Below are 18,976 nucleotides of genomic sequence, written 5' to 3'. Positions count from 1 at the left end.
GTTGCCGCAAAAATCCTGTGCTCACGTTTTGACGACTTAAAAACGAGAGAGACATTCAATTGCGTCAAACCATCCTTCAAAACAACATAACAAAACCGTCTAAACGTTTCGATATGCTTAAGCTTCCCGTCTGTGGTGCGAATGGAGGCTTGGATAATTCTCGACACCACAGTACCGTACTGACCGAGCTTCTGAAGAATTTCCTCATTAGACAGCGTCGGTAGAACGTTTGATAGTATTACCTTCGAGGCCGGAGTGTTCCATGGCGAAACCGGAACAAACTGGTCATTGCCCAAGGTGAGGCTGTTCTGCACGACGATGCGTGCGAAATGGACACGTGAAACGAAAACAACCACCTTGTGGTGCATTCGGGACGCTGCCCGTATGTTCTCACAACCGATCAATTCTCCGATTGCGAGGAGCGTCTCCTCCAGCGAGACATCTTCCGGTGGGACAAAACACATGCCGTGTTCATCTGTTAACACCTCATCGGCGTCACGACCGGCATTACTTCGACTATTCTTGCTAGCCATTTGAAGTAACTAAACGAAAAAAATAACCAATAAATGGTACAAAGGTTTATAAAGCCTAAATAAATGAAAAAAAACAACAACAACAACAGGGAAATAAATAAATAAATCCCATTAACCACCTAAAGCGGATAACTTTAACCGCGCTGTCTCTCCCTCTCTCGCTCAGTAGACAAGACGATAGAAAGGGACACCGACACTCGGACAGCAGAAAGGACCAAAAGGTAGGAAGAAAGGAAAAAAGCAACACGAGACACAGCACGTACCGCCAGTGACTGAGCAACAGACCTGGCAATCGCACGTGCGTGCTGAGCGAGCGGCAGCTGTGCAAAGTGGGAGGAGAGAGAGAGAAGACAAGACAAGACAAGACAAGACAAGACAAGACAAGACAAGACAAGACAGAGAGAGACTTTTGTATCTTTTTATTATAAAAGTATAAAACCATTCCACAAAGCAGTGTTAAACCAAGCAACGAGTTCAAAGAAACATTGTATAAGGATCATAAACACACCAAAAAAGAACAAAGGATATTCAAAAGAAATCAGCAAGTATAAAAATTTTACCAACCAAAGGTGAGGACACAAACAGAAACCACAAACAATTTTAAAGGAAATGCTCATGCAAGAGCTATGAACACATCAAGAGCAAATTAAGCATTTGATTAAATAAAGTGAAAAATTGAGAAAGGGAAAGAGAAGGGGGGAGAGAGAGAAGGGGAGAGAGAGAGGGGGAGAGAGGGAGGGGGAGAGAGGGAGGGGGAGAGAGGGAGGGGGAGAGAGAGAGAGGGAGAGAGAGAGAGAGAGAGAGAGAGAGAGAGACTTTTTTTCTTTCTTTTTTTTTCTTTTTTTTATTGGTGATCCCAATGCGATCCAAATGGACAGACCAGGAGACAAACCTCGCACAACCAGTAGCCGGGAGCGACAGAGCATCCGTGTCCTTCCCAACCGTGTTCCTTTCTGAATGCACCATGTAACACGTCACCATGTTCACTGCTGGAGGAATGTTTGTGAACGCATTACATCATAACACTTTTCAGATATGTTTTCCTTGATGAACTTGGGGACTTGTGAGCCACTCCAGAGGTGTTGAAAAAAGGCCAATCGTAATGGGCAGGTGCTCCATCTTGGAGGTGCTCCATCTTGGAGGTGCGCCATCTTGCAGGCACGCAATGTTGCAGGTTATTCATCTTGCAGGTCATCCATCTTGCAGGTGCCCCATCTTACAGATGCTCCATTTGTATGAAGCTTTGGAGTTGCAAGCTTTCTGGGGCTACAGCGGTGATCAGTTCACTCATTTACCCCCGGGTCGAGCTGTAACCCCCCCCCCCCCCCACAAATTTGGAGAGAGAGAGGGGGAGAGGGAGAGAGAGAGAGAGAGAGAGAGGGGGGGGAGAGAGAGGGAGAGAGAGAGAGAGAGAGAGAGAGAGAGAGAAACATTCGGCATTTGTCCCCGTTTGTTGCCAGGAAAACATTGTTCACAGTGAAAACCCAAAAAAACAATTCAAGGCGATGGCTGTACAAGTTTAAAATGGGAGACAAGATAAATCATAAATTCATTGCAAGAGAACCATCAGCCAGTTGACATAAGGATGCCTTGACACACCACCGTTGTGAGAACACTGTGCAATCATTCGATTGAAACTCAAGATTTACACGCGATGTGACGAAGGCTTTAAAGAGGTGAACAGCATCATCAGCAGAATTACAGGCATTTTGCATCCTGTGTTTTCTCGACAAGTATATGGCAAGTTTTGCTTCGGAAGACAAATAGTTGGCTAAAAGGCACTCATCTTTACACAGGCGGGAAGTGGTGAAACCGAAGATAAAAACACAATGCGTAAAAATTAGGCCAAGCCCCCGGACCACACGTGATAAAACTGTAAAAAGGGGTGCCAACCGAGGACAATCAACAAAAATGTGAGAAATGGTTTCCGTCGCACCGCAAAACGGACATAATTCCGTGTTATCGGAACATATGCGATGCGATAAAACATTTGATGGTAAAATGTAGTGCGCCAGCCGCCATTGTAAGTCTCCGGAGCGCTTGGCGATGGGGGCCTTGTACATAGTAAGCCAATTGATGGTGGTGAAAGGAGTGGTCTGGAACATTCTCCCCCAGTGCGCTTGCGGTTCTGCGGGTCTATCATGAACAAGGGTTAAAACACACAAAGCATAAACACAAGATTTCTCCATCAAATGAAAAGAGGTGAAGCCCTGAAAATGAAGTAGAAGTCTAGGAAAGAGAAATTCGGATAAAGAAGGGCTAGCTTCCGCCTGTGGGGCCCATTTTAGCCCGGTTCCCTTGAAAAAACGCAGGATCACAGAAAAGATCCTTCCTATGACTCGAATGGATCGAACTCCGGTGGCTACAGCAATGTCAGCAGCTGGCTTCCATTTGTAAGGAAAAGGGGTTCTGAGATGTTTGACCTTGATGCATCCAACGTCGATAAACTTTTGCATAAAAGCACGGTTACTGCAGACCCCTTCAAATATGGGGTTTAGAAAGATGGGCTCGTTTAAAAACAGCTCAAGAGAATAGTTCCTGTTGTCACGGCGAACAGGAACCGCTTGCCATGCCTTCAGCATACTCCTATAGAATAGAGGAACTGGTGTTACATCAACTTTCGTGGTGTCTATAAGGAACAGTTCTTGGTCGTAGTTGAGTTTCCCTGCTTGCTGAAGCAGGCAGTGAGCCGACGCTTTCCACGAGACGTCGGTGTACAGCAGCCTACGAAGTGAAAGGAGGCGAAAAGCCATCACTTTGCTAGAAACAGCAATCAGTCCATGTCCTCCTTGAGCAGCAGGCAGGCTGAGCACACCAGGTCGAAGCCAGTGCTTACCTCCCCCAAAAAAGTCGATAAAAGTAGCTTGTAGCTTTTTGAGAACGAGATCTGGGGGCTGCAGTGCCATTAAAACATGCCAAAGCATTGATGCCGCAAGATTATTTATAACAAGGGTTCGGCCTCGATAAGAAAGTTGACAAAGTAAACCCCTCCATTTCAGCAACCGTCTCTCAGTTTTGATTATAAGAGACTCCCAGTTTTTTAAAATGAAGTTTCCAGGGCCAAGAAAAACACCGAGATAAAGGATTCCATCCCTTGTCCATTCAAGTTGTTCGGGCAGAGTTGGAGGAATGGCTCCATTTTGTGGACCAAGGTAAAGAGCACTGCTCTTCTTCCAATTGACCTTTGCAGAGCTTGCCAAACTAAATTCATGGACACATTGGACCAAGGCTGAGACATCTTCATCCTAATGAACGATTACGCAAAGATCGTCCGCATAAGCGATCACCTTAACTGGGTGCGCCGTTGGTTGCGGAAGGAAACCGAGAAGACGTGCACGCAAGCGAACAAGCAAAGGTTCAAGTGCGAGGGAGTACAGGAGGCCAGACAAAGGACATCCTTGGCGAATGCCTCTACTGGCCGGGAAAGGTGGAGATAAAATATTGTTAACCTTGAGTAGACTAAAGATATTATTATACAGTAACTGTACGTGAGAGATAAAATTTTCTGGAAACCCAAACCCACGTAAAACCGAAAAAAGATAAAAGTGATCAATGGTGTCAAAGGCCTTTTCTTGGTCTAAAAAAACCAAACCAACATTTCTTTGTTTAAGATCACAGATATCAATTAAATCACGCACGATAAAAATACTGTCATGTATTGTCCTTTTCGGAACACAGTAGCATTGATCGGGGTGTATGATGTCGCCAATCACGGGCCTGAGCCGGTTGGTAAGAGCCTTGGAGAAAACTTTGTAATCCGTACAAAGCAGTGAGATGGGACGCCAATTTTGCGGTTGCTGGAGGTCTCCTTTCTTTGGGACCAGGGCGAGTACCGCCCTACGACAGCTTAGCGGCAGTAAGCCTAATCGTAGGCTGTCAACCAAAACTTCGAGTAACTCTGGTCCCAGGAGGTCCCAGAAAGCTTTGTAAAATTCTGCAGGTATCCCATCCAAGCCAGAGGCCTTACCTGAAGGTAAGGTTTGTAAAGCAGCATGGAGTTCTTCCATGGTTAGCTCCTTGTTCAGTTGCAGGCACGCAGACTCCGACAAGGTGGGTAAGGAGGAAGTCAAGGATCCCGTGATCTTGTTATCGATTCCCTTAGCGCGATACAGGTCAGAGAAGTAGTTCTTGAGGGAATACCTGATGTCTTTTTGATCGTGCGTTATTCTTCCTTCCTTCGTCCTTACTGAAGTTATCTGCTGACCTCTCTTAGTTCGGACTTCCAGTGCAAAAAAGAACTTGGAGGAGGTATCCAAATGACGCAGGTTCTCCATTCGGAGACGAATCAGCGCTCCTCTAGCTTGCTTTGCACATAGATCAGCAAGAACAGCTTTTTTCTTCGCCAGCAGAGAGTTCGTTCTCTCAGTACTAGAAGCCAAATGGTTGGATTGCAAGGATAATATTTCCTTGGCAATCAGGGATTGAAGGGCAGAGTTGTGTTGAGTACGATAAGCTCCATATTGTTGGCAAAAGAATCTCATCTGTACTTTGGCATTGTCCCACCACTGCCCAAAGCGGGGGAAGGATGGTTTACGTTGGAGCAAGGCCCTCCAGAATGCATGAAATGCATCAACAAACATTTTTTCTTCCAAAAGGCTCACATTAAAGGTCCAGTAGGCAGCACCACGATTCCGAACTGGTAGGCAAGCACAAAGCGTAACCATGTGATGATCTGAGAAGCCACTCGGGACAATGTCCACGCCACTCACGATATTCAGAAAAATACTGTTAATATAGAACCGGTCCAATCTTGCGAGCGAGAGGCGACTCTTTGAGCACCGACACCACGTATATTGGCGGACAGAAAGATTGCGGATTCTCCACACGTCAACAAGGGAGAACTTGGACAAGGATCTTAACAGAGGCACTGCGCTTGCTGGGTGAGGCTCCTCTCCATTACGATCAAGGGCAGGGTCCACGGTACAGTTAAAATCTCCACCCAAACAGACAAGTCCATTAAAATCAATGTGCATGAGAGATGTTTCCAACTTAGTATAAAAGGCAAGTCTTTCTGTGCTATCACTAGGTGAGTAAATGTTCAGTACCGTGTGTTTAAAACCATTGTGTGTAAAAGTGACTGAAATTAAATACCCTTTGATTATGTCATTAAAAACTATATGAGAGCTACAGAAGGAAGGCTGTAAATAGACAGCTACCCCAGCCCTTGGGTGTTCCAGACTACTAAAAAACCATTTTCCTTTCATTATCCTTTGCCACTCCCCCATACAAGAGGAACTACATCTTGTCTCTTGTAGAAGTAGAATATCGATGCGATTTTCCTTAACAAACTGTTTAACTTCAATTTTCCTTAGGGAAGAACGTCCCCCATTAATATTCAAACTGGCGAAGGAGAAAGCCATGATATAAGGGTGTATATAAACGTGTCAAACAGCTTGGCTGGGCTACATCTGCAGCTCCTTCTTCGCTTTCAGGATACATTTCCGGAGACGATAGACCTGTGATTCGGTCACGCCAAGCTGTCCGGCTTTAACAAGTAGTCGCTTCGCAGAGACCACAAAGCCGATTAGGTCAGGGAAAAAATCTTTAATTTTTACCCGTTTCTGCCGAAAGGTGTCCTGGAGAAATTTTATGATCTCGGAGGGTGGAACACTGGTCTCACCCTCCAAATCTTGGGGAAAACCCGGGTCATTCCAGGCTTCGACACTCCCGGCAGAGGCGAGCGACGAGGTCCCGTCCGAATCACATTCTGAGTGTCGGTCCATGTCCATGACATCAGTTTCATGCTCCTGATATGGAGCTAGTGGCTTCACAAGGGAAACGTCACATTCCGCACCCAAAGCAGAAGGAAGAGGAGTATGTGGGGGAGGAGGAGGAGGGGGGGCGGGAGGAGAAAGAAGGGGGATGGGAGGAGGAAGAGGAGTGGGAGGAGGAAGGAGAGTGGGAGGAGGAAGGAGAGTGGGAGGAGGAGGGGGGTGGGAAGAGGGGGAGGAGCGGGAGGAGGAAGAGGGAGAGGAAGAGATGTACTATCAGGAGAAGTTTCACATTCTGCTGGGGGCAAACCCAGCACGTCATCAGCTGATGCCTTACACTCTGATTCACCTGGGCTCGAGGTTGTCTGCAACTCAGGAACGTCACACACCTCACCCCCAGCAGGAAGAGGGACAAGAGTGGACTCGGCGTTCACATACACGGTGCCTGTGACCATGGGAGTGGTCACATGCGCTTCCTGTTGCACCACACCAACTTCCTGTTCGAGTTCACCAACTCCACAAGCAGAAGCATTATCATCCTCCAGAGCAAGAACGTCGAACCGATTTTTGGTTTTAAAAACCTCAGATATTGCTGCTTCCAAACGGGACTCGTCATGTTCGTCAGCCGGTGCCATCTTTTTTGGACAGCTCGCTGCCACAGTGCCACATCCTGACTGTTATCAGTTAAATGTTTTAATTTATGTTTCCTTTTATAGGGAACAACGGTAAAACCCTCACCATCTGCCTGGGGTTGAGCCACCCCCGCCGCCGACGGCTCAGGTAAATTACTCGTGTTTGAGGCATCACGAGGGTCCCCGACTCTAGATGGACCACTTTTTGTGTTAATGGTCTTCACCGGTATCGATGCATCACCGGCGGTATTCTTGGGGCAAACGTTTTTTAAATGTCCCGATTCACCACAATTAAAGCAAGTTATAGTTTCCGTTGCAATATAGATTTGATAATTGCGGTTTTTATATTTCAACGTCATAACTGCATTGAGTGATTGAGCGTTATCTTTTAAAATGATATAACAATGACGTCGGAACGACATAACATGCCGAACCGAGGCGTCAGTGCGAAGACGAAGCGGAACCATCGAGACCCGCGACACAACTGTGCCAAAAACACTTAGTGCAGAGACGATCTCTTCACTAGTGAAAAAAGGAGGAATATTGGACAGAGTTAACCGAACGGCCATTGTGTCCAAAGGATTAACGTTAACAAAAATATCCGGCGGGACGGTTAAACCGATTTCAACCGCCTGGGCCACGTGTCGCACGTCCGACAGGAAAACCACGATGCGACGATTCATTTTTGAAGCTGCAAGAACATTCTCGATTCCAACAAGGTCTCCTAAACCAATCACCACATTCTCAACACTAACTCCATCAGGTGGAGTAATTATCGCTCCCTCCTTACGAGTGAGCGACTCGTACACACTATTGGACAAACGTCCGTTTGCCATAGCTGAAAAAAATATATAAGGGAAGTTTAAATTTAAACAAAAAGAAACCTGTCCCAAGCAACCAGCAAGTGAAGGTAAAGGAAAAAGATAAGGAAAAACAATATATAAATGAGGAATCGAAACCACCGACGAGCAGTTCGACCAGAAAAACAAGGCAAATGAAACGCAGGCCCAGAAACCGAAGGTTTCAACAACAACCTGCGAAAACACTTACCGTGCGCTCTCCCGCTCTCTCTCTCAAGTCTCAACACACACAGGAAACAAGGGGAAAACTTTACAATCAGAAACAGGGACACAATGGAGTGAATAAGGGAAATAGGAAACAGCCAACACAGAGCACTCACGACACGAAGCGAGCAGACGCCATGACACCGCACCCAACGCACTGACAGCCAGCAGATGGCGCGCGAGAGAGAGAGAAAGAGAAAGAGAAGAGAAAGAGAAGAGAAGAGAAGAGAAGAGAAGAGAAGAGAAGAGAAGAGAAGAGAAGAGAAGAGAAGAGAAGAGAAGACAGACTTTTGTATCCTTTTATTATAAAAGTATAAAACCATTCCGCAAAGCAGTGTTAAACCAAGCAACGAGTTCAAAGAAACATTGTATAAGGATCATAAACACACCAAAAAAGAACAAAGGATATTCAAAAGAAATCAGCAAGTATAAAAATTTTACCAACCAAAGGTGAGGACACAAACAGAAACCACAAACAATTTTAAAGGAAATGCTCATGCAAGAGCTATGAACACATCAAGAGCAAATTAAGCGTTTGATTAAATTAAGTGAAAAATTGAGAAAGGGAAAGAGAGGGGGGGAGAGAGAGAGAAGGGGAGAGAGAGAGGGGGAGAGAGGGAGGGGGAGAGAGAGAGCGAGAGAGGAGAGAGAGAGAGAGAGAGAGAGAGAGAGAGAGAGAGAGAGAGAGAGAGAGAGAGAGAGAGAGAGAGAGAGAGAGAGACTTTGACTTTTGAAGCTCTTTTATTATAAAGGTAAGAAAACCATACAAGTCATGCAAATAATAAAGTCACCACAATTCAAAACATGTGCAGCCAAACAACAACAATAAAAACACCAAGCACTAAAATATAAAACTTAACAAACCATGATCAAGTTTACAAAACCCACCCTTTACACACCATTTTGCCACAAAGGTTTGTAAATCATCTTTCATTTGGAAAAAAGAAAATTCCAAGCGTAACCTTGCCATGACTAGAGCCTTAAACACAATCACCACATCACATAAAATATCAGCATTTGCCAGGAGCTTTGCTTTTCTTGTTTTGTAGATTGCTAATTTTCCAATAGAAATTAAGAAATTAGCAAGAGCAGTCTCAGAGCGTTTTTTATAACTAAGTGGTGGTCCAAAGATAAAAACCCGTGTAGAAAAAGAAAAGTTCATACGATTAAAAAAAAGTTGATAAAAAACCAAAGAAGGGAAAGAGTCTTGCACAATCTACGTAAGCATGGAAAAGGAAAAGGAAAAGGAAAGAGAGAGACGCTGAAGGGGACAGGACATCATCGAGGGGCACCGAGGCATTGCCACTGATGGAGTTCAGGAGAAACTGCTTCTCGAACACGAAACCTGGTCCCAGTGCATGTTGGCTGCCTGAATGACCTTGTCTGATGTAGGAGGTTACATGTCCGCCTGACTCAATCAAATCAGGAAGGTGCCTTCATGCATCTCTGGAGCAAGGGCTTGCAGTTCCTGCAGATCGTGAACCCCTGGCAAGTGTCCTCCTCATCCCTTGCCACTGAATACGGCGGCTCTCAACTACTTGTGTCTACCAAACTAGCACATCTCTGGTCTCAGTAAACATATTCCTTTGCTTCTACTCATATTTGGAACCCAGGCAAGCCCGCCTTATCGGCATCCGGTGAACCAGGGGCCGCTGCAATTAGTCAGGTTCACAATGTTTTTTCGTTCAAAATCATGGTAGATTAGCAAACCTATACATTTTTGGAAACGTTATTACATGGAAAATCAGAAAATCAATGTTTACATTTGCCAATTCCGACCAATTCGATTCGACCAATTCGACCAATCGACCAATTCCATTCGACCAATTCGACCATTCGACCATTCGACCAATCGCTTCGATCGACCATTCGACCATTCGACCAATTCGATCGATTCGATTCGATTCGATTCATCGAATTCGATTCGATCGACCATTCGACCAATTCGATTTGCCAATCAATTTGATCGACCTTTGCTTGTGTGGAACGGACTGTGAAAACGATGCGGACTATATTGTCGGATACGACACACAGGACAGTGATGACGAACTCGAAATGGCATATTCTGTAATCGTGTATGTTTGATGCCATTGACTGCCTGTGTATATTTTGTCATTGACTGCCTGTGTAGATGTGAAGTTATACTGACTGTATGTGTATATATGATTTTGCTGACTGCCTGTGTATGTTTGGTGATATGAATTATTGTGACACATTTTGATGTTATTAACTGCCTGTACAAAATGATAACATGTATTTGATTATGCAACTTATCGCGAATATAAAGACAGTATTTTGCAATTCAAAACCTTTGATTCGTGTCTTACCATTCCCCATAGCACTAATTTGATACTTTCATTGGATTCCTTGTCCCTGAAAATATAGGTTTAGTATATTTTTAAAAGGTTTTAGGGTAATTAGAGGCAGAAATAGAATAAAATATGTATTTTACAGTGGCCATGTTGAAAATCCAAAATGGCCGCCATACAGGTATCTCTCCAAATGTAAACATTGATTTTTAGTTTCCTTATGTATGTATAGGTTTGCTAATCTACCATGATTTTGAACGAAATCTAATTTATTGACATAGTGAACCTGACTAAATCCCCAAAACCTAAAAACCTCATCATAATAATCGGATCCTCTTTCGTCCGACCTCCAGCACCTTCCCCCTCTGTTCCCCGAATTGATTGGCATGTCCTGGGTGTAGGTAAGGTAAGAGCGATTGAGAGGGCTGCATAAGTATTAAGATAGACACATTCTTTTGTATGTATTTGTTTTTCTTGTGATTGGAAATAAATGTTTCATTTCCTGTGATTGTGAATAAATTATTATGTGTGTGAATGAATGAATGAATGAATGATCGTTTTAAGGCCATTATCCCCGTGAGAGTGGGCCCCATGACCCTTGCGGGCCCCATGACCTCATGGGGCCCTGTTTGAGGCAATGTTTTTATGGCCGGATGCCAATCCTGTCGCCTCTTACGATGCGCAGGGATACGGTGTACCTATTCTAAATCGGCGTACACACCGGACCATTCATCCCAGCAAGCTGGTACTCAATTTGCCGACCTTGGAAGGATGACAGGCTGAGTCAACCACCCTGGTGTTAATTCAGCGATCCACCGGGATTCGAGCTCAGGATCCTAGGATCCCAAGCCAGTGCCCTAACCGCTAACCCAACACCAGGCTCTGTAATGTAAATAAATAAATGTGTGAAATGTGTGAATGTAAATAAATGTGCTTGTTTAATTCTTGAAGTGTTTCTGACCAACTGATTGATGTCCATTCCCTAAATGGTATGAGATAGTAGAAGCATGGCAAAATGGGAGTTGTCTCCATATGCTTCGATCCGGTTTTAGCCATTAACCATTCACGGTTCCCTTGGCCGTGTGACAATTTTGACATTTTTGTGTCAATCGGACCAATGGTTGCAGAGAAAACGAATTTTAAAGGGAATAACCCCGCAAAATGCCAGCAGAAGGGACATACATACATACATACATACACATATACATACATGCATACTGTACAATGTACATACATACTGTACAATGTACATACATTCATACATACTGCACATACATACACATGTGCATGCATACTGTATATACATACATGCATGCTGTACATACTGTTATGTCAGTGGGTAGGGCATATATAGATTTAGGTATATCTGCATAGGTAGGTGTCTGGCTGTCGTGATGGGGAACCTCACCTGCAATAAATTCTGTCTAGCCCGAATGTCGGAGTAAACTGTGTATCTGTGTCCCCGCCAAGAGGGGGCGGGGCTTGGTAACTAGAATTAGGGAATAAGGATAAGATTCCATTTGTGTCATTCCCTCTGTGATCATACCTGTGTCCCGTATGGCAACGCACTCTTATACATTAGGTATATCCATTAGTGCACACATTAATTAATTTCCCCTCCGCCACAAGACGATAAAACTGACCGGAAGAGCAGACGGAAGCGGCCGTGTACAACGCCGGCATGGGCAGCAAACATCGAACAGGCAGGCTGAGAGACACGCCCAGGAAGGCTCGTGATTGACAGGAGGGGGAGGGGTGAGCAACAACCGGAGCATCGATTGGAGAGTATGGAGGATGAAGGACATGCCACACTGATTGGACACCACAATGACGTGCGACCAATGACGTAACACCAAAGGTGAGAGACGCTCAGCAAATCAGTGCAGAGGGGGCAGACGAGCTATCAACAAGCGACACGCTGATTGGAGGAGAAGCGCCGGTGACGTGAAAAGGCGCAAAAGGTTACCAGTAAACGAGGTACTGGTTGGCAGAGGGAGAGAGCTGACATTACAAGACGATCAGTAAAACGACTCGCTCACCGGCATTTTCCTCTCTTCCCTTGGCCCTCTTGCCCTGGACTGTCCGATTGAGTTGGCCCTTATCGCTTTGGTTTCTTCCCTGCCCGGACCACCCTTCTGCCTTTGCCTTTCGTACCAGGTTGGACCTTTCCTTTGCGAACCGCAAATTGCCTGCGTTACGATGGATGTTGGGGGAACGTTGGAGCGCCGTCGATTCTCCTCCCTGGCGTTCACGTGCGAGCGAGGCTTGTCGCTAAGCGGGCGAGACCGGTGCGAGCAAGGCACTCGGTGAGGCCTGATGGAGCATGCACACCGGAGCCTGTATGATTCCTGATGGGCGCTACATCTAAACACAGATAAGACGCACCACACCCGAACCACAACATTTTCTTTGTTTCATTCCTCCTGTGTTGTGTATTTTAAGTGAAGTGTGGGAGTGCTCCATTAGAGGGGTTTAGGTGTTATCGTCGCGTTTCATTGTTCTCGAGTTCCGTAATAAATATTTCTTTTTAGCACATTTTACCTCCGTCTCGGGTTGAGTTAATTTCCATAGGGAGAAGACATCGTCGGGGCCATGAAGGTAAGCCGCAGCATTCTCCCCAAGCCTCCCCTGCTCATGTATCGATCCGCCATTGAATTGATTGTCGCCTCATTAAGCTCGATTCCATCTGTGGATGCTCTGTCTTAATAGAGTCGTCCACACGACAATGCATACTACATGCACATACACATATGCATTCATACTATATATGTTGGAACCCATCTGTGGATCGGTCCCATCGGCCGATGGGTCTGCGCCATCTGCGGATGTGTTGTTCACCTTGAAGGAATGTGTATGCATCATAATTCATCTCTGTTAAATTCTGTTTAACGTATTGTATCGGTATTCCGTAAATTGTATCCGTAATTGTATCCGTAAATTCTGTTTAACGTATTGTATTGTTTGTGTTAAAAATCATCTCTGTTAAATTCCTACCACATGTAATTCCAATGACTGTGTACCTGATTGAAGAGCACCATTCTGTCAACACATTCCTTCAAGGTGAACAACACATCCGCAGATGGCGCAGATCCATCGGCCGATGGGACCGATCCACAGATGGGTTCCAACATATATACAGTCATGTGAAAAAGTAAGAACACCCCATGTAAAGTTTTGACTTTTTTCAACATATTTCAACATACAGCTATTCGATCTTCATTTCAACAATATTGATAGATAAAGGTGATATAATAGAACAAATATCATGAAACATTTACATTTTGTAGTCCATTGTATAATTTAAATGAACATCAATGCAAATTTCGCATGTGGAAAAAGTAAGTACACCCCTACATTTATCATTACTTCAAATACCTAAAATTAGAATCAGGTGCACCATCTCAGGTGCAAATGATTAGAACATCGTTAGAGAGGATCTTGGAGGAACCTTATTTTTATTATTTAAACGTCTTATTTAAACCTCAGACATTTAGTTTGGTTTGCTCTTTGTTGTTGAAGTGTGCGGCGTCACCATGCCTAGATCAAAAGAGCTCTCTGAGGCCTTCAGAAAGAAGGTTATAGATGCCTCCGAGTCTGGGAAGGGATTAAAAAAGATCTCCAAACAATTTGAAATCAATCATTCGACTGTCCGGAAGATCATCTACAAGTGGAGAAGATTCCAAACAACTGCCAACTTGTTCAGGCCAGGCCGCCCCAGCAAGTTCAGTCCGAGAGCAGACCGCAATATGCTGAAAGACGTCTCTAAGAACCCCAGAATGTCATCACGGGACCTACAGGTAGCTCTTGCCACTGTTGATGTCAAAGTGCACGAGTCTACCATTAGAAAGAGGCTGCACAAATTTGATCGACATGGGAGGTGTGCCAGGAGGAAACTTTTGCTGTCCAGAAAGAACATCAGGGCAAGACTAAAGTTTGCCAATGAACACATAGGCAAAGACCAGCACTTCTGGAACAATGTGCTCTGGACAGATGAGTCAAAGGTAGAGCTATTTGGCCACAGTACCAGAAGACATGTTTGGCGAAAACCAAATCATAAGACCAGCATTTGACAGCATTTGACCACAAGAACCTGATACCAACTGCAAAGCATGGTGGTGGAAATATTATGGTTTGGTGCAGCTTTGCTGTATCAGGGACTGGGCAGCTCACCATCATATAATCCACTATGAATTCTTCATTGTACCAGAGGGTCCTTGAGGATAATGTGAGGCCATCTGTCAGAAAGTTGAAGCTCAACCGAAGCTGGACCTTGCAACATGACAACGACCCCAAACATACGAGTAAATCCACCAAGGAATGGCTGAAAAGAAAGAAATGGAGGGTTCTGGAATGACCAAGTCAAAGCCCAGATCTAAATCCCATCGAGATGTTGTGGGGGATTTGAAATGAGCTGTGCATGCAAGAAACCCCTCAAACATCGCACAGCTGAAAGAATTCTGCATGGAGGAGTGGGCAAAAATTTCTCCCAGTCGATGTCAGAGACTGGTAGACAGTTATAAGAAATGCCTACTTGAGGTTGTTTCTGCCAAAGGGGGCAATACCACCTATTAGAGCCAAAGGTGTACTTACTTTTTCCACATGCGAAATTTGCATTTATGTTTATTTAAATTATACAATGGACTACAAAATGTAAATGTTTCATGATATGTTATATTATATCACCTTTATCTATCAATATTGTTGAAATGAAGATCAAATAGCTGTATGTTGGAAAACTTTGAAAAAGTCAAAAAAGTACTTACTTTTTCACGTGACTGTACATACATGCATACTGTACATGCATACACACATCCATACATACATACTGTACATGCATACACACATCCATACATACATACTGTACATATATACATACACATGCATACTGTACCTGCATACTGTGCATACATACTGCACATACATACACACTGTACAGACATACATACTGTACAGCCATGCATACATACTGTTCCACCGTCAATTTCACCTTTGTTGTTATTATGTACTTGTAGGATTTTTAGTATCAGGTAATATTGTTAAGATTCTTTGTGTGAAATGGAGATGACTTTAGTAAAAGGTAAAAAAATAAATGTTTGTGAAGGAAAATGGAAAACGCAGCAAAGAAACCGGAAGAGAAGAGAGGAGAGAGGAGGAGAATTGTCGGTGGGGAAAAATATACAGCTGTGAGTCGCCTCGAGGATGCGAGCAGACTTTTTTGATGTTGGTCGCGAATGAGTTGAGGCGACATCGTCCTATATTGCGATTGCAATTAAAACTGCCTCTCAGGTTTTATCACCAAGTGTGAGCTATTGTTGGAGGGAAGGCAAGCGCCTCCATTACAGGCTGATCCGCCGTTTTGTCCTCGAAGAGGCTGTCCGCCTGGTGCTTCGTGTTTTGTCATTGGGATTCCCATATCGACATCATCGTATGGATTGCCATTGGTTTCCATATTTGCTCAATTCCCATATCAACCGCTCACCTCGTAACTCCTTGTCCGCTGCCGTGCCGATACCTGCCTGTTCTTGTCGTTCTGCATGACTTCAACCTTTATCCCACGTTGGGATTTGTGCACGGACTTTGGGGAATGTTACATTCCATTCACGTTTGGCGTATCGTGAGTTTATTGCTTTGAGAGCATTGGGGAATGATGGTACCATCATCGGTATTGTTCATTTGATGCAAGTGATATTTTCATTGTACTTTCTTCAAGAGTGTTATTATTGTGTTTGTGAGAGTTCTGAATACAATTACTTATTTTGTTTTACACAATTGAATTGGTGTGGTTTTACCATGGTTTATTAGAACACTCAAAATAACAAATCTTTCTGCTGCGTTCCCTCTCGAGAAATATGAGGGGCACTGTATGCATTACATACATAATGAACGTACATATTGTATGTATATACTGTAGTACATACATGCATACTGTACATACATACATACAGTACACACATACGGACACACAAAGGCTGCTACAAACGGCATTGCCCTATGGGCTGCACCGTAAAGATGATGTTTCTTGCATCACAGTGGCTGTGGTTGTGGTTAAGTGGTTAAAGTCACTGACTCGTAAGCCAGCAGATGTAATTAAATCCTAGGCAAAGCCAAAGTTCTACAAAAGCAAGACAAAAAGTAGTAGAAGTAGTTGTAGTAATTGTAGAAGTAGTAGTGGTAGTAGAAGTAGTTGTAGTAATTGTAGAAGTAGTAGTGGTAGTAGCAGTAATGGCAATAGTAGTAGTAGTAGAAGTAGTTGTATAAGTAGTTGTAGTAGTAGTAGAAGTAGTAGTGGTAGTAGCAGTAATGGTAGTAGTAGTAGTAGTAGTAGTAGTAGTAGAAGTACTGCTTTTGTTGGAAAGGCTATAGAGATTTGCGTTCAGAGCTCATGAAAGCTCAGGCAAACATATGTTCCCAGTTTAATGTCGCTCAATTCCTCATCACTGCAAGTCCATGGTTTGAACTACAGTAGACAAGGTAGAGCATTTTGAAGAGAAAGCACTACCAAGACAGATAAGGGGAAGGTAAAAGAACGCCAAAGAACACCAAAAAAAAGAACGCCAAATAACACATTTATACAAATAAGAGCAAAGTATCTTGTGGGGAGACCGTACAAAGTGCATCATTTATAGTCCAGGTTTCCTTAAACTTTTGAACCGTGTTACTATATTCTGCCGCCTTGTACTCCGAAATAATGCGTGAGCGTATTAAGCCCTTCAGACCTACAGAACTGTGTTCCACCACATCTCTCTCAATTTTTGCCTTCCTGGTTTTATATATTGCCATTTTCCCACAGGCTAAAATAAAGTTAACAAGGAGATCTCGTGACTTGCTTAGTTTCTTTACCGGGTGCCCGATGATAAAAAGTGTTGGAGAGAAGTGAAGCCAGAAGTGCAAGAGAAGATTTTTCATCAGTAAGAACACTGGTTCAAGACGGTGGCATTGAAGGTATATGTGAAATATAGTTTCCCTTTCACCACAAAAGCAGCATTCCTCTGGAGAGTGAGTGAAATGGTGCATCATAGAACCAGAGCTCAGTGCACCATGTAGCAACCTCCAACTTAAGTCTGCCATCATTCTTGGCGTTGGGTAGAGATAGAGTGAATCCCAACGTGGATGAACAGTCGAAGGAAGTGGAAGAATCTCATGCCAGGGAATATCTAGTCGGGTTGCAAGAGCTATATAATGGAGTGAGTGGATCACTAGCAGGTATATATTTTTCCTTGATAGCCCACAGAACGACATTTCCACTGTGCCAGGGTCTTACTCATATTGTTTGCAGGTATTGGCTGAGAGAGCTCGCAACATCGTGGTCTGATTTTAAAATCCATGGAGTTACCGATGGACATCTGTCCAGATCCATCACCCTCTTTGGGATTCTCTAGATATTCCAGACAATCGGGAGGCAAGGAGCTTTTGACCTCTTCAAGTATCTTGGAGGGGATCCTGATTGTCCTTAGGCCCATTTTCGCTGTGAGTTCCTTGGGTAAAATAAGCCTTCTCTTCCCATCGTTCAGAAGGTCTCCCACTGTGGATATGCTACCAGCTAAGAGGTTCCTTCTTACTGAAAAGGAAGCCAGAGATGGGCCCTGTAGAAGAGGGTTGAGAATGAACGGTTCTTCTAGCAGGTCCTTGCCTAGATAAGGAACTGTTCTTTGTACGTCGACTACATTCCAAGCCTTCAGCATTTCTTGATAAAAAAGAGGCAATGTAGCACTAGACAGGCTCCGAGATGTAATGATGAAAAGGTTCCTTTTGTACCCAAGATTGAGCACTTTGCTGAAGAAGTATGATGCCAGTGAGCACCATTGCGGTGCAGGGTTCACATGTAGGTAACGTTGTATGGTCTTCAGCCTGGATGCATGGTAGTGGCTTCGAAGGCAGGGAAAATACTGTCCACCTTCTGCAAAAGGCAAGCTCAGAATGCCCAGGGAAACCCAGTGTTTACCATTCCAAAAGTAGTCCAATAGCCTCCTCTGCATCTTAACCAGAAACTCCTCTGGAGTGCTTATGCAAGAGAGCCTGAATACTAACTTCGGAATTATAAACTGTTTAATAAGGAGTGTTTTTCCCCTCAGAGACAGGACTTTTAGTAGTCCACTCCAGTCTCTTCACTTTGCTTCGATCTTGTCCCCTAAAGTGTTCCAGTTAATGAGTGGTGAGTACCCATGGGAAGTGGACAAGTGCACCCCCAAATATTTGAGCTCATTGCGACTCCAGGTCAATTTCTGAAAAAGTGTTGGTAACTCCTTTACCTGCATTTGTCCAATTATAAGCCCCGAGCTTTTCCTCCAATTGATTGTAGCAGACGATGCTGCTGAATAGACCTGCTGACAATCATAAACTATTTGCATATCCCTTGCATTACTGGCAAACACGAGAACATCATCTGCATATGCAGAAAGTTTGAGGTTTACCCTGTTGTGTGGCACCACAATGCCAGTTAGCCTTCTTCTCATCAAACAAAGGAAGGGTTCAATACATAGGGAATATAATTGGCCGGACAGGGGACATCCTTGTCTTATTCCTCTCTCAAATGGAAAGGGCGCGAGTAAGAAACCGTTGACTTTAACTAGGCATTCTGCCGACATGTACAACATCTGAAACATGCCTACAAATCTCCTCCCCAACCCAAAAGTTAGCGAGGTTTCAAAGAGATACTCATGGTTCATCTGGTCAAAGGCTTTCTCCTGATCCAAGGAAAGGAATCCGACTTGAGTCCGAGTCATGTCC

The sequence above is a fragment of the Myxine glutinosa genome, chromosome 4, assembly GCF_964187855.1.
Source record: "Myxine glutinosa chromosome 4, kmMyxGlut1.1, whole genome shotgun sequence".
In the NCBI taxonomy this organism is placed as follows: domain Eukaryota; kingdom Metazoa; phylum Chordata; class Myxini; order Myxiniformes; family Myxinidae; genus Myxine; species Myxine glutinosa.
The sequence above is the reverse complement of the archived record's forward strand: the minus strand, read 5'-3'. Positions refer to the sequence as shown.